Here is a 15,433-nt window from a genome sequence, read left to right on the forward strand (position 1 = left end):
AATGGATAGCTGACCTTATCACGGGCCCGTTAACCCTTTATCTACTGACGGTACTTATAAGTACCACTTTAATTAAGTGCCATTATTATTTTTAATTTAATACGAATTTTAAAAAATTATTGATGTAATTTATAGTATTATCTCCCCTGAGTCACCGGTGGTTGGAGGGATCGATGTATTTTGAAAATTTTTGGTGTGGCGCCAATTTCAATGTCTTGCTATATCGGTAGTTTAAAATTGTTCTGTAACGTTCTCACACACGTTCCTGATTTCCCTTTGTTTTACCTTATTCTTGAAGTTTTCATCCCCAAATATTTTTTATTGGCATCTCCAATAGTCAGGCAAACGTGTTCAACTTCTAGTTATACAATTTTAATCAAATTGTCTTTGTATTAGATCGATGTTTACAAGTGGACTTATAAGTACCGTCAGGGCACATGGTCATTTTTTTAGGATTTTTAGGAAATGGCAGATTTTTTATGTGGAGTGACATAAATCTTTTTTTGATAATTAATTATCGAAATGTACTCAAAAAATGATATTTATACATTTCTAAGAAGGTTAGCATATGGTTTACCTAAGAAATATTGTAATTACATGTTGATTTCTAGTAGTAAAAGAATAACAAGAATAAAGGTAGCAGTTGCAGGCTCGTTTACTAGGTTTAGTATACTTTATTTGTATGCCAAAGCCTAGTTCTAGTAGTAAGATTTAATTTGTTAGTTATATTTACTGGAATAAACTGTTGTGCCTGCAATAACTAGTATTTACGTAATGTATACCTGTAGACTAGTAATAGTCCTTACTAAAGACTTCTGCATATAGTATAGATCTATATGGTAAATTTTAATCCATAAACAGGAAACAGTAGGCCACTTCGACTATCCTAAACACATTGAGCTCACTTCTATTTATGAACTTTACACTGCAGTGTAGACTTGTCATAACATTCTAGTAGGCCACAATTATACTAGTATTACTAGTGGTGGTGTACCGAATGACTAGGCTTTTGTTTGTTTATGCGGCTCATTGTAAGTAATAGCTATTGGAAGCTTCCAGCAAAAGCATGTACAGTCCGGCAACCGTTGCTACACCAGAATGACCACAGACAAGAATGAGGGAGCATGACATGTCGGCAACTTTTGCTGTGTTTGAGGTCTAGGATGTGTTCCGATATAAAATCCAATAAAAATCGTACTCAAGATATACCTTGTGCTGTATTTATATGTGAAAATTACAAAAAATGACTGTTATAATGATTGTCATGTTATTAGTTAATAAATTTTATCGTTTGTTCCTGTTTTGTAAAAAAAAATTTTTTTGGAAAAAATGTCCTACATTCCTGACGGTACTTATAAGTACCAATATCTGATTGGGCCATTAAAAATTATTTAAACTAAATTTCCTTTGACATATGCTTTAAATGTGCCAAAAGCAATGTGATAACACATTGTTTAAGAAAAAATTTCATTCAGAACCTAATTCCGTAAATAAAGGGTTAAAGTGTCGGTGCGGGGTAGGCTACTACATCTGGTACTATATGAGTTGAGTGATCCGTGCCAGGCCGGTCGTCCATCTCGTTACACACGTGTGCTGACCGCCGTCCTTCACCCCTCTCCCTGGTCCGGCCGGAGCACTGCAGGGTGTTGATCAACAAGATCGCCATATTTATCTCCCCACGTGTGGTGTAATGATCGACATATCCCCCCCACGTGTGTGGTGTAATGATCCCCATATCTCCCCTACATGTGTGGTGTAATGATCGCCATATGTCCCCCACGTGTGTGGTGTAATGATCGCCATATGTCCCCCACGTGTGTGGTGTAATGATCGCCATATCTCCCCCACGTGTGTGGTGTAATGATCGCCATATGTCCCCCACGTGTGTGGTGTAATGATCGCCATATGTCCCCCACGTGTGTGGTGTAATGATCGCCATATCTCCCCCACATCTGTGGTGTAATGATCGCCATACAAGATCACACGTCTAAGGCATTAAGATCGCCATATTTATCTCCCCTACATGTGTGGTGTAATGATCGCCATATCTCCCCCACGTGTGTGGTGTAATGATCGCCATATCTCCCCCACATCTGTGGTGTAATGATCTCCCCCACATGTGTGGTGTAATGATCGCCATATGTCCCCCACGTGTGTGGTGTACTGATCGCCATATCTCCCCTCATTTGTGGTGTAATGATCGCCATATTTCCCCATGAAATAAATTACAAATATAACGCCAATTGTGTGATAAATTCCGATCTGTGTCGGCCTGAATTAAAAGCTCATTAAAGAGTGTTGAGAGACGATACAGCCGATAAAAAGAGCCTAAGATGATAAAATGGAAGAACCAACAGGTAAATGAAGACAGCCCTCTAAAGACGCACCAACAGGTAAATAAAGACAGTCCTCTAAAGACGCAGCAACAGGTAAATGAAGACAGCCCTCTAAAGACGCACCAACAGGTAAATGAAGACAGCCCTCTAAAGACGCACCAACAGGTAAATGAAGACAGTCCTCTAAAGACGCAGCAACAGGTAAATGAAGACAGCCCTCTAAAGACGCACCAACAGGTAAATGAAGACAGCCCTCTAAAGACGCACCAACAGGTAAATGAAGACAGCCCTCTAAAGACGCACCAACAGGTAATGAAGACAGTCCTCTAAAGACGCACCAACAGGTAAATAAAGACAGCCCTCTTAAGACGCACCAACAGGTAAATAAAGACAGCCCTCTAAAGACGCACCAACAGGTAAATAAAGACAGCCCTCTAAAGACGCACCAACAGGTAAATAAAGACAGCCCTCTAAAGACGCACCAACAGGTAAATAAAGACAGCCCTCTAAAGACGCACCAACAGGTAAATGAAGACAGCCCTCTAAAGACGCACCAACAGGTAAATGAAGACAGCCCTCTAAAGACGCAGCAACAGGTAAATGAAGACAGCCCTCTAAAGACGCACCAACAGGTAAATGAAGACAGCCCTCTAAAGACGCACCAACAGGCAAATGAAGACAGCCCTCTAAAGACGCACCAACAGGTAAATGAAGACAGCCCTCTAAAGACGCACCAACAGGTAAATGAAGACAGCCCTCTAAAGACGCACCAACAGGCAAATGAAGACAGCCCTCTAAAGACGCACCAACAGGTAATGAAGACAGCCCTCTAAAGACGCACCAACAGGTAAATGAAGACAGCCCTCTAAAGACGCACCAACAGGCAAATGAAGACAGCCCTCTAAAGACGCACCAACAAGTAAATGAAGACAGCCCTCTTAAGACGCACCAACAGGTAAATGAAGACAGCCCTCTAAAGACGCACCAACAGGCAAATGAAGACAGTCCTCTAAAGACGCACCAACAACAGCCCAGGGTGATCCACGTGTGGACAATAGCTCGATTAGCCTTAAACGTGCGGTATCTTTCGGCCGGTCAATTAGTGATGTTCATTAACGTGTCTTCTGTGACGCTTGTGAATAAATACAACAATTATGTAGTCAAAGAGTTGATGTATAGTAACTCTTTGATTGTAGTACATGAAATAATGTTTGTCTAGTTGTAACATTCCCCCCCCCCCCAACTTTATCTGCTTGCCTCTTTAGTCCTTAACTTTATCTGCTTGCCACTTTAGTTCATAACTTCATCTGCGTGTCATGAGTTCTAACCAAATAAGGTACGCGATAGCCTAGTCTTTACCACAACGTCACATAGGCATACCCACCTCTTAACTGGGGCGTGGAGAGGGAGGAGGGTGTTTGTATCGCTGTGACGTCATTGTCACGCATGACCAACAGTGCGGGCGTACCTGACACTCAGAATCTGTGCCACACATCCGTCCAATAAAAACAAATGACGTATTTACCCCGCCCCTCTCCGCCTCTTCATACCCTGCCTTCACAAAGCGATAACATCCTGTTGACCTCTGTATACCCCCAAACATCAGACTATATATAGATCTAGTACTAACAGCATGCAAACACCCCACACCCCACAGTACTAACCCAGCGTCCAACAACACATTCACAAGCACCTATTAGGCCTACAACTAAATGAGACAACAAAGACACTTAAAATTAGCAGGCAGGATGCGCAATCTCGACAAAGCCGACTTACAACTCTACTCGATTTGCGCTATTTGTGATCAGTTAGGTCATTGACCTCAATAGCTGAATGACTCTACTTAACCACCCCATGCGGATCATCTCAACGACAGAATCGTTGAGCCTCTCTCCGACTGTGTCGCTGAGAATAAAACCCTTTGGTGGTTTCTCAGTCAACACTGTCGTTGAAAATAAAACAACAATTAAACATGCTCTCCACAATTAGGAAAGCATAAACTGTAGGTGTTTTGACGCTAATATTCCAGCCATTTTGTTTTGACGAGAGCTAGTCCAGATCTAGACTAGATCTACTTGATCAACGATTTACACTGATGTAAAACCTACGTAAATCAAATCTACAAGATCAGGATTTACATTTAGATCTAGAAATCTACATTATTGACTAACTAGAGAGAAAAAGTTAAAAGTATGCCTAGTGCGTCGAAAGTAAAGTAAATGATAGAATCTAGATCTAGAAAATCTAGTAATTTTTCAGTAGCACTAGTCTAGATTGACTAGATAGAAAGATAATTATTTCTGTGGCATACTGTCCTTTAGGATCTACTCAATTTTAAATCTCTTCTATTTCAAATTGTTTGTAGATCTATATCTACAAGATTAGGCTTAGGTCTAAAAATATACTAAAGTTAAAGCTACACAAGTACACATCATTCCTAAACTTAATGCCATTAATGGCTAAAATTCACTGAGCATTGTTGCACTTAAGACTTAAACGTAAGGCCTAAATACTAAATAAAATTATTACGTTAGCTTAATTTTCGTGACAGCTTTTCTCTTCTTTTTTGCCATGCTTAATTTAAGTCACTTTCGTGTGCTGGTAGCTTAAAATAAAACTTGTTTAGGAAGTTTATTTCTTTCCCCCGTTTCATAATGCTGCAAATATGAGTAATACGCTTATTATTATAATTAAATAGCTGCGATAAATAATCATTTGCATCTTTTTGGGGGTATTTCTTTTACATGAACTGTGAAATACGGTATCTCAAATTTTGCGCGTAACTCAAAGCGAAATATTACTCGCTCAACTGCTCGTATTTAAAAAATCTGGTATGTCGAGGCACTAGAATGTTGAGGTACCACAGGATCTACTATGTATTGAAAGAAAACATAAATTAATTATAGAATAATAGGCAAATATAGTAATAAAGTATAGCTTTAGATTTTATTCAGCCTACTAATAAATAATTAAATAGGCCTAAAGTAGTACTAGATATTAGTTAAATCACTAGTATTGTGTAGGGTTATTTTTATTAAAAAAACAGATCACATCTTATACATTAAGGCGGGCTCAATAAAATAAAAATAATTTATTTAGGACCTAGGCCTATCTTTTGGAGATCTAAAATTCTAAATGAAAAATAAATTATTAATTAGACCAACAATAGGCATAGTATGCTAAATCTATTTTAGTATTTAAATTTAAGGCTCGGCCATCTACTAAAAATTTTATAAATGTCATAAAATGGCCTACTTAATTATAATTACTAATTACTATTAGGCCTAAGTTTAAACTAGAGATAGCCTATTTTATTAGTAGAAAAAGTATTAGCCATAGTTAAGATGGTATAGCCTTATGTAAATTAATGTAATCAGTGTTAGATATTATGATATCGATCAAGCATTTATTATATAATATCGGAAAGGGGCCTAGCACTCTCTTAGTCATTAGTCTATTAGGTCTTACAAGTAGTTTAGCCTATTTATATATTATATAGGCTGTTATTTAAATTAGGCCAAAGGCTTATTAGGAAAAGGCTTAATAGGCTTTAGTTTTTAATTAGGCAACAAGGCAGAGGCTTAATGTTGCTTATAGATTTAATTTGAAATGATTATGATATACGCTACTCTGCGACTATCACTATAGACTGCTATAGAGTATATTATAGCCTAGACCTATCTAAATAAAATAATTCAACTCACTTAGCTTACTATAATTTTTAAAAATGTTTAGTTAAGTATTCAGCTCTCTATGTCACCTAAGGCCCATAATTGTAATTATCCTACTGTTAGATCTATTAATTATTTAATAATTAGTAGGCCTAATTATAGGAATTAGGTCTGATACATTTAGTCCTATACATTGGTCGTAGAGTAATACTATTGGGCTAGTAATTATATACAATATCTATACAAGCCTACTTATCGTTAATTTGGAAGTCTTTGCATTGACCTTAGTTTTCAGATGTAGCAGCCTAATTTTTATCAGATTATACCATAAAATTAAAAGTAGACTTGTAGATCTTTTTAAAACAAGGCATGAAATATTAATTTAAATAATATAAATTAAACAAATAGCCTAAATAACAACTACACAAAGTTAAAGTCATAATAACTTTTTATAAAGGTATCTTGAATTTCAACTGGAGGTAGTTTTGATAAATATTAGTATTCTGAACATTAAAATAGGTAGACTTAACATAAATTTGTTCTGAAAACATATTTAGAAATTGGTTTTAAAAAATGAGGTTAGGATTGGGGTGATAACTAGTTGAGGATTAGATATGATATTCATTGTGTTTATCAATGTTGTAATTTCTCTTTTACAGGTTCATCCAAAAAAGGGAAGATCTGATTTTTACCAGTAATAAGACTACAGCATACTAAATGACACAAGATGTTCTTTCTCTATTACCTCTTACATTTGACATAAAAGTAGGAAAAGGTATGACAATTATTAATAAGCTGCTTTAAATTTTATAATTTGTTTTTTTATAACTTAATTGTACCATTTTTATTTCCAATAATGATAAATATAATTTAGTGTCATTTATATTTTAAAATATTTATATTATACTAGATATAATTTACTTCTATAATATTACTATCCAGGTTTAACAGTCTATGCCTACAACATAGATCTCCAGGACTAAAAGTGCACAAAATGGCAATCAGTATATCACAAGTGTTATAACACATGCATCTAATCTGCTTCAGTGGCGAGAACTGGGTGAATCCTCTCAAACATTAATCAGGTAAGTTATCACAAGTTTGCTTTGGTTTATTTTGAACATGTTGATTGAGATAGATTTTTATTTGTATAAATATTGTATTTAAAAAATATTTTACCTAGTAAAACCAAGTCAGTGGTGATGATTGATACAATATCATTATGTATTTTTTTAAATATTTGTTTTGCAAAATATGCTGATTTGCAGGAAGGATATATATATATATATATATATATATATATATATATATATATATATATATATATATATATATATATATATATATATATATATATATATATATATATATATATATATATATATATATATATATATATATATATATATATAACATTATCATTTAGTGGTTTGTCTTACAAATTTGTATTATTTACTTAATCTGTCTTAACTGCTCAACAGGAACTAGGCATACCTAATGAGCGTCAAGCTGATACAGTAGATGTACATAAGAATTTTTACACAAGGTAAATATTGATAAATTTTAAGTTTTCTTTTTTTAAGGATACATGTAGTGTTTTGGGAGAAAGGAATTAAATTATTTAAATTAGGCCTAATAGTTTATTTCTCTAGCATATGTTTCACTTAAAATAACTTAAATTTTTCCCCCTTTATCACTAAAGCAAAATTTTATAGATATCTATGCCATGATTCATCTCATTCAATCACTTTTTTCTTGTTTTGTTTTGATGTATTAAACTAATTTAAACTAAAGATTTATTTTTTTTGCTAATTTTATTATTTCAGATGGATGATTAAGAAAATCATTTTGTTTTGTTTCAGGAATTGAAAAGTGATGTAAAAGGCAACTAATACTTCCATCTACCATAGTTAAACAAGAATCTGAAAATGGTGATAATTGCAATAATCTTGATATATTAATGTTTGGCTTTATAATTATATGCAATTGTAGGTTTCATAAATAAATTATTTCTCAAAATTTGATGTATTTGGTTTTCTTACTTAGTACATAAGATGCAAGTGATTGAAAGCTAAAGGGTTGTATGTAGTTATAGTATTCCCAGCACAAGTTGACATTAAAACAGCTGAAGCCCTTTAAAAAAAAAGAACAAAAAAAAATAAAATAATTTAGGAATGCTGTTTCTATTAGCTGAGCATATATTTGGAAAAGAACTTAATTGTTTACCAGAGAATACTGTGACCCAGTTTGTACTCCAGGCAAAAAGTGTCTATGGTTAATATTATTAAGTTAAAGAAAAGTATCAAACAAACAGGATAATATTAATAATAAAGACCTCCACACTAGAGAAGCATAGAATGAGTGTTGCATGGAATCCAAATCAACTTTGATGTTGCTAATTGCTACACTGGCCATAATTGGCTTACATTGACTTTTGCTGAGGTAGGCAACTGTTTTTGTTTAACTTTAGATGTCGACTAAATAAAGAAGAAAACTGACACGCCAATACCAAAATCAAAATAAAAAAAGTTCGTGGTTGCTAAACCGAGAAGTCCTGAGTTCAATCTCCCGTGTAGATGAGGCTCTATAGTTGGGGATAGCAACCTATCTTGGGGATACAACACTTGTTCTTGGATTGACAAAAGATAAGAAAAGAAATCCAGAAAGAAAAGCAGCTGAACGAAGAAGAAAAAGGCTGGATATATTCGGTATCAACTGTACAATTTTAACAGACACACATTTCAAACTACACATGCATTTCAATGACAAAGTTCAGTGAAGCCATAATGTTGAGTTTGACTGAATGAAGAACGATATTGTTATTTCAAGCAAAGTTAAGGTTTATTGTCTTAAAGACATTGTCGTGGATTGATTTAGACTAAGACTTCCCTGTTAAATAAGCCGACAACGATGGCTCTTCTTGTTTCTCGTCTTTGATGTTGCTTTCAAGAACTTGTATGAGATTAGATTACCTACATAAGGCTACAAAGTTTGGAATCTTGGCTTTCTAATAGTGGACCTGACATTACCCCCACCCCGTCAATTACCCCCCCCCCCCGGAGGAGACCCCCCTCCCGTATTTACCCCCCGGGGCAATTACCCCTTGTCAATAACCACCCTGGAGAATCCCCCCCCCCTCCCCGGCCTCTTGTTATGATCCTAACTCAAACTCTATACCTATGTATTTCCTTAATCCTAACCGATAAAAAAATGACCAAACCCTAAGCATTCACCTCAGCCTAAAACTTAACACATAACCAAAAACAACTCTAGACTTAGGTTTCAGCCTAAACTTGACCATAACACTAACCCTAATCCTAGCCTTAATCCTAACCCTGACCATAACACTAACTCTAATTCTGAACCTAACCCTAACCTTAGCCCGAACGCTAACCCTAACCTTAGCCCGAACGCTAACCCTAACTCTAGCCCTAACTCTAACCCTAGCCCTAACGCTAACCATAACCCTAACCTTAGCACGAACGCTAGCCCTAGCCCAAACTCTAACTCTAGCCCTAACTCTAACCCTAGCCCTAACGCTAACCCTAACCCTAGCCGTAACCCTAACCCTAGCCGTAACCCTAACCATAACCCTAACCCCAGCTGTACCTTAAGAGGTGTGTCCGGGGGGGGGGGGATGTCCTCCTTGGCGGGGGGGTAAATGACAGGGGATAATTGCTTCAGGGGGGGGGGAGAGAACTAATAATCTGTAAGTCCTACTATTCAATACATTTGGTTAACACAATGTCGTCACACATGTAAAACAAAATAAGCAGTGTTTTTATTATTTGTATCCTTAAAAAATGCAAAATAAATGCTACGCCATTAACTCAACCCTCTTTTTTCTCGTTACATATCGTCACATAAAGCCACCGCCCAAAATGATGGTGACGTCATCATAAAGTGGTCATCCATTAACGACGACTCACTCTTCAGACGATTTTGCACCCACCCCCCCCCTTCTCTAATTGTAACACATTTTCACAAAAAGCCAGATCTTCGCTCCCCCCCCCCCCCCCCACCACTCTCTTTAAAAACACCACTCCTCAACACATAACCCCCTCCGCCGTTCCCCTGAAACTGCATTTTTACTTTCTTGTATATACGAAGTATAGAGAAAGTCTTGTAATCGTGCAAAAATAAAATCGAGATTTTTTTTAACAAATCTCGACGTTTTACACCTCACTGATACGGAAAAACAAAATTTTGCAATCTTGTCCGTATGTCTGTGTGTCTGTGTGTGTCTGTGTGTAAACACGATTACTTGAGTACCGTTACAGCTAGGTTGATGAAATTTCATATATAAGTATTTTATCAAAATCGTAGATCCGTATAAACTTTTGAGCGATTTCCGATAACCGAAAGTGGTACTTTTTCTACTTTGAATTTTTCAAAAGCCTATCACTTGAGTACTATTTCAGATAGATAAATGAAGTTTCACATGTAAGTAAAAGATCTAATTCTCTGCCTTCTGACACATTTTGAGTAATTTCCGTTGACAGGAAGTACTAATTTACGCTATTTCCGATTTCTCAAAAAACGCACGTAAATTTATAAAGTACTAATAATGTTGCGCACTATTATGCACATCTTTATTTGGCGTTCACTTGGTGTGCAATTCTTTTTTCTACGAGGTTTTATTCTATTTTAAAAAGTTTAAGTATTTAAAGTGGATTAAAAATCATGTCTATTTCCCGAGTTGCCATTCCCCGTAGTGTTATATTAGAATATTCGAGAAAGTTTAGGGGAGATCACTCCCGGTTTATTATAATATGTACTTACCTCGATAAACATTGAGTTAATAATTGAATTAATACCAAAAGCAACCTTTTAAAGCCCGAAATAACGGATGAAAGCAAAAATGTGTCGTCACACTTTCCGATCACCCCTTCCCATAAATGAAAAAAAAAGCCTGAACATACTAAAGGAGAGTATGGATGTTGATGGAGGATCCCAACGTTAAAAATTAAAACAGGGCAAAATTTCAGGAATCCATGTTACATATTATTATTTTCCTTAGGTATAACAAAAGTATTGACATTGTGTTTTATATTTTACGAGCCGCTATCATACACCGCTATTTAGTTGTTTCATTTTCTACTTTTCAGTAATTCATAATTTGTGAATTCGACAGTAACAATGCTGCCACTGAAAATATTTGCTTTAAAACACTATCACTAGCTCGTTAAGGACGATAACCTCCCCCTCCCCACCCTCCTTTCCCACAAACCCTACCCCCCCCCCCTCCCAGTGAAAGCAGCCCCCTCTGAGTTACCTCCACTAAGTTTAAAATCGTTTCAAACTAAATTATCTGCCCCTAATAGCTGTCAATAAACCCGGCTCTACGATTGTAAACATTTAGCTTGAACCACAGCTCACCAGACCATGTATGGATGGGGGTAGTAGAGATAGAGAGAAAGAGAGGGGGCTGCTAGGGGCGCTTACCGCTTGGTGTTTTCTATGGTAACCATGAAGAGAATTATTTATATAGAAGAAATATATATTAAACCAGCGTACCCGTCCCGCGCGTTGCTGCGGTCTCAGAAGACAGACTGACGCAATATTTTAAGAGGATTCCATAATTACATTAGCAAACACGTATTTTTTTTACGCTTGACATTGATTTCTAAATCTAAACAATTTAAATGTAATCAAAGCCGGTAATATATTGCTTTCATCATAGTTGTTGAGGCGCAAATTCTACCGCACACAGTAGCCCATTGTATCCATAATGTATCGCACTCTTTAAAACGAACGTAGGCGCAATACTGTTTATGAGGGACCCACACAGAGGCGCTAGACCACACGCCAGTGGTGCAGTAGACAAAAGTTTCCCTACTGTAGGGCGCTCTTTTAAAACTCATAGTGTTCCTCCCGAAGCCAGGGGCGCACCGGGTCAAAAGAATTGTCATCGAATGTCGTGTGCCACAGAGTCAATATTGTAGAGTGCTCTTCAACACAACCTCAGGATATCCCAGGGCGCCAAATCGCATCCTGCCGGGGCGCCGGCAGACGCGCCTAATTCCATATAGTCAACAATTATTGTTGTCCATCGTGTCTTTAGTGTATAAATTAAAAAAAAAAACGAACGTAGGCGTCATAGTGTTCACATGGTAGCACGGGGCGCTTCGGGTTACGTAATATCCGGGGCGCCGGCGGCTGCGCCTGTTGTTGCTTTTTTACCTTAGCCCCCATGCAGAAGGCTCAAGTTTTAATATCGCCGCCCTGGATTTTCGGGCGCCAAGCCCTTTATAAAAAAATCGCACCCTCCAGGGAAACGCCCATAATAAATTTTAATTTTTGTTTTCGCAGAAACCTTCTCGTGAGTGGTTTCATTAACTCTCGAAAGTTTAACGGCACTCAGATGAACGATGTCAAACAGCATCCGTTTTGTTTTTTACAAACTGTGTAGAGAAAAATTGCACCCTCCAGGAGCGCCGCCCTGTTAAAATAAAATAAAAGAATTTCTTACTGTAACCTCCCCTGAAGTTTTATGGCGAGCGGATGAACGGGATTAAACCGCAATCTACTTTTTCGTATATATACCCTATATAGGGAAGAATCGATTCGCGCCCTGCTGGGGCACCATGCTTGTGAAATATATCCAGTGGTATTCTTAAGTTGCATGGCCATAGGATGAAAGGTGTAGTGCTGCATAGAGGACAAAAACAAACCCACAAACAAACAAGCAAAACTTCATTATATATATACATAGAGAGAAATATACATAATTCTGCATATATATATATATATATATATATATATATATATATATATATATATATATATATATATATATATATATATATATATAGCTACATTTGGTGACTTCCCATTTTCCACAATGGCGTCAAATTTTGCACATAATCCACCTATTAATTCATGTGAAAAAAAGCATCGTTTTCATCGTAAATTATTAGATTTTGGTATCAGCCTCTCTCCGGTCGTCGCTTAGCAAATCTGTTATCCAAAAATTCAACAAGCATGTATTCACCTGTACATTTTGCCGTTTGTGTCATCTCCCTTCACCCCCCCCCCCTGGGTGATAGTTTTTAAACGTGCACAGTTAATTGTATATTTTTTTTATCTGCAGTCAGTTATTAGTACAGTTAACTCTCATTAGTCATTTATTGAACTGGCAAAATGCATACTTCTTCTATATATTTTGCTATTTTTCGCCATGGTGTCACCCCCGAAATTTTGCCACCTTGCGCAGTCCTCAGCCCCGCCCCCCACCTTGTGACGCCTCTGGTTAGGGGTACTACTTGAGTACAGTAAATATGTATATATATATATATATATATATATATATATATATATATATATATATATATATATATTTATATTTATGGGGGGGGGGTATAGCCCCTTGGCACACCTTGTACCTACGCCACTACATAAACATGTTCTTAAGATTATATAGCACATTCTATGTATAAATTCGATAAAAATAGCTATTACGTATTCTACAATTTTATATTTGTAATAACATATTGTAAACGAAATGAGTCTTAAATTCGATTACAAAATGGGCCTTTATATTATGTATTTTTTCTATTTTGCAATCATATCATGTATTACTTGTTGTATAGCCTAGATTCTATAATAATATACTAATATATTCTATATTACATAATCCTATATTATATCGTTTAGTAATCTCTACCCTAATGTTTTCTATACCGAATAATCAATATTCTGTAATTCTAATTGTGTATAAATTAATCATATAATCTCTAAAATTAATCATAACTATGATCACAATTAAATTCAGCAATCCACTGTATTAATTTATATTGCTAAAAATAATTTAATTTTCAATTTTAAAGACAGAAGATACATTTTTTATAATATTAATTATTATTAGCTCCGTAAAGTGAATGGTTGTTTAATTTTTCTTATATTAAATATTTTAAGCGATTAATTAATCGAAATGGTTTTATTCCGTTAACTAGTTTTTACAGTTTATAACTATAATTAGAGTCTCAACGACAGAATCAAATGAGAAAAAATCTATAGCGTTATTATATACCGACACTGTTGATAAGCCACTCAACGACAGTGTCGTTGAGAATAGTGTATGATCGGCTGACTTAACACTACATAACATCTTTCGTGCTATAAAACCCTTGATGTATTGGTATGGCTAAGACGAGGTTTAGTGAATAAACTAACTGACAAGAACAAGTCACGGGGGGGGGGGGGGGGGAGAATTCGGCGCTATACTAGGAGAATAAATAAAAAATTATAAATCTAGAAAAAGTCATGAGTTAGAGTAAAAATAAACTACTAGGAAAAAGTCAAGCAGCCAGCCCACCTAATCTCATTATGTGAGTTTGGTATTTTTTGGTGAGATGCAGACTTCCAGACTTTTTTTCCTTTTTTTTTCTCGGGGGGGGGGGGGGGGGGGAAGTATTTGATATTTGGAGGGGGGGGGGTCGGACGAGGGTCGGACACCGGTGAGAGTATGTTTTCTATTCCATTTCTTTCCTGGGGAGGGGGGGGGGGCGGTAGACTTTATGCGCCCCCGTGAAAATCAAAGCAAGATCCTCACGACATAAATCTACCCCCCCCCCCCAACCAACACGCGATTACGCTCGTGTTGTAAGCAAATCCAAACACAGTAGCTCACGTTAACTTTCTGTTTTTTAACAAATCGTCCTACGATTGTGCAAGTTTAAAATTTGAAACAAAATACTTTTACAAGAAAGAGTCACTCCGAGTGTTAGTAGTAGTGGTCTTACTCTTAAAAGTTTTTTTTTTTAAAAATGTTTTTTAAAACCAACAAAACACTCCCGAAACGAAGTCAGAAGTGGTTGCCTAACAGGTCATGACCTTTAACTAGATCGTTACCTGTGCAGTTTTTAAAATAAGATGTCATGATTCATGGGCTTATCTTTAGTAGCCTGTGGAGGTGTAGTTAAATAGTAAAAAACCTGGTCAGCTGCGTAAGGTATGAGTCATACTTTCTTTTTTAAATTTATCAGACCGGAAAACAGACGGCACCACTGAAGGTTGCAAATGGCTATTTTTAGGTATTTGGAGTAGAGATCTAAGTCCATTGCGTTTGAAACAAAAACTAGCTGGTTTCTGCTAAAGTATATTATAATGCAATAGTAAATTAGTTGCCCCATTGGTCCGATCTTTTCAAAAAATTCTTATGTAAGATTTGTGCATGGTTTATACATATGGATGATTAATATTCCAAAACTGAACTATTCTTTTAGTAGTTTTAGCCATACATAGTCTGCACCAATATAAAAAAACTTCATAGATCTAGATCTAGTTATTGTTTGGTTTTAGATTGAGAAGTGGATTTATGTAAAGAGTAAAGGAAAGAAAGACTACTAGATTTCCTATTCTATGTTATGTGGGCCTGATAGCAGACAAAAGGTTAAAGAATAACTTTAGGAACGCCAACTGGTA

At 36.2% G+C, this 15,433-nt stretch overlaps 1 long non-coding RNA gene across 1 annotated transcript; it reads left to right on the forward strand.

Moving 5' to 3' along the window:
• Nucleotides 1–6,666: 6,666 nt before the first annotated feature.
• LOC131938644 (uncharacterized) lies at nt 6,667–7,996 on the forward strand. The gene is made up of 4 exons (XR_009386318.1): nt 6,667–6,782; nt 6,950–7,092; nt 7,489–7,553; nt 7,870–7,996. It is a non-coding gene; the product is annotated as an uncharacterized LOC131938644 (long non-coding RNA).
• Nucleotides 7,997–15,433: the final 7,437 nt, after the last annotated feature.

This window comes from Physella acuta, unplaced genomic scaffold (genome assembly GCF_028476545.2).
Source record: "Physella acuta isolate Inbredline_101_S28 unplaced genomic scaffold, ASM2847654v3 ptg000254l, whole genome shotgun sequence".
In the NCBI taxonomy this organism is placed as follows: domain Eukaryota; kingdom Metazoa; phylum Mollusca; class Gastropoda; family Physidae; genus Physella; species Physella acuta.